The sequence below is a fragment of the Sinocyclocheilus anshuiensis genome, unplaced genomic scaffold, assembly GCF_001515605.1.
Source record: "Sinocyclocheilus anshuiensis isolate Anshui unplaced genomic scaffold, SAMN03320099.WGS_v1.1 scaffold36, whole genome shotgun sequence".
Classification (NCBI taxonomy): Eukaryota; Metazoa; Chordata; class Actinopteri; order Cypriniformes; family Cyprinidae; genus Sinocyclocheilus; species Sinocyclocheilus anshuiensis.
The window spans coordinates 462,881-464,963 of record NW_015554072.1 but is presented as its reverse complement, the minus strand read 5'-3'; the positions used below and the strand labels follow the sequence as shown (position 1 = coordinate 464,963).

General features: G+C 32.8%; 1 protein-coding gene across 1 annotated transcript in view; it reads left to right on the top strand.

Moving 5' to 3' along the window:
* Positions 1–1,805, top strand: part of LOC107668740 (mitogen-activated protein kinase 1-like) — a 32,227-nt gene extending 30,422 nt beyond the window's left edge. Inside the window, exon 9 of the mRNA XM_016460716.1 lies at positions 674–1,805. The gene's annotated coding sequence lies outside the window, so the exon portion shown is untranslated. The remainder of the gene's footprint in view (positions 1–673) is intronic.
* The last annotated feature ends 278 nt before the right edge of the window (positions 1,806–2,083 follow it).

Genomic DNA, 2,083 nt, shown 5'->3' with positions numbered 1-2,083 from the left:
TATATATATATATATATATATATATTATTTCATTTCCATTTTGTATGTTGAAGTACTGAAATAAGTCAAATTAAATAAAACTAAAACTTAATAAAAAAAACTATATAGACATAATAAAAAACTAATAAAATGACAACATTACTACAACTGTAGCAACTAAAACTAAAATCGATAACTGATACAAATCAAACTACAGTAGTTTATCAGTAATCCTAAAAAAAGATCACTGAGCCAAACACACATGCTAAAATAACAACAACTTACTGACACATAGTAAGAAATGGTTATAAAAAACTGAAACAGAAGTGAAACAAGTAGTAGGAAACATTTCATAATTTCATATGATTATCAATGTTGAAAGCATATTCTTTCATGAATAGAAAGTTCAAAAGAACAGTATTTATTTGAAAAATGAAAAAGTCTTTACTGTAATTTCTGATCAATTTAATGTGTCCTTGCTGAATAAAAGTGTTAATTTACCGATTCTAAACTTTTGAATGCTAGTGTACTTGCTGATGTGTTTTAATTACTCACCAAAGCCATTTTTTTTTTACTGTAATTTGGCACTTTGCAAACCTCAAATTCACACCAGGGTTGGAATATAGTTGTATTTGCATAATGTGTCATGTTTTAACCATAACTAATCCGTTTTTTGTTTTTTTTCTGTCTGTAGGTGTTGGTCTGGATTTGATCATGCTGTTGCTTCTGTCTCCACTCCACTGCGCGCTGTGGTCCTCTTTTGGTCTTCATCGTCATCATCATCATCATTATCTCCTCCTCTGTAAGTGTCTGTAAGCCATTTTGAAGTCTCACAGAGGTCAAACAGGGAGAGAATGAGGGCTCAGATCTCCTCTATTCTTAAATATATATGCAGTGGACGCGCATTTATCCACATTGTGCATCGCCAATTTCCTCAAAGTGCACAGAGCTCGAAATTTGCCACGGTGCCATTTTGAGGCTTTAATGTATTTTCATAAATGCAAATATGTATTTACTAATGACCCCTTAAAATTTAATAAAACTTGTTGTTGATTTATCAGATTGTTTTATAACCCCCATATAAGTGACTTGACTAATATACATGTGTGTGATTAAAAACCTGTAATTATTTATATACAATAAATTTGATTAAAACCTGTAGGTCTAGTTATAATATATAATTACAAGTTTTTAATCAACTTATTTGTACATTGGTTCTCAATCATAAACACTGAATCACTTCTAGAAACTTTAGAAAAGACAAATCTGTTCAATTTGCTTAAGCACCAAAGAAAAGACCACTTTGAAGATGTTCTGCCACCTTGGAAAATGTGTACTTGTGTCCAAAATTTGACCTAAGCCCTCACATTGCTGTACCTGCCAAAAAAGGCAAGTGCCATGCAGGTTTACATATATCCCGAAATCCAGGTGTTTTTTAATCTAAAGATGCACGTAGGTCCATTTAGAAACTAGACTTTATCATTTAGATAGGTTTAGAGGAACTTCTGTCATGGGACGAAGAACAATCCTGAGTTTTTCAGTCATAATTGGTCAATTTCAAATCAATGTCTATTATAATCGTACAGTGCCTGTCATCTCTATTCATTTTTGTATATTTCTTTGTATTATATTTGCTTTCCCTGCACCCCCAGCCGCCTTGTATCAATAAGACTGTGCCCTTGCATGACTGTTAAAAAGCTTTCTATACAAAGAAAATGGAAGTGCCACATTGCTGGGGATTCCACTATTGGACTCTCAGGTTTTTGTTATATATCCTAACTTTTGTGGTCTCATATTTCTTATATAGAGTATTATCAGTTCAAAAATTCAAAAATCTTTATTTTGCATGTACATTTCAGTTGCACTCCTTTCAAAATCCAGGTTTCTTTCAGTGTTTGAAGAAAAAATATTAATAATCAAGATTAGCTTTTTAGATGAACTAGCTCAACCAGAACGTCAGGTTTAATTCCGTGTGGAAATTGGGAGCCTCTAGCCATGGAAATGCACCTTTTATTAATCCATTTCAATCACAAGATACTGTCTGCTGGTGAATGAATAATGTGGTGCGTCGAGACCCAGGCGAAATGAAAGTCTACCTGGAACT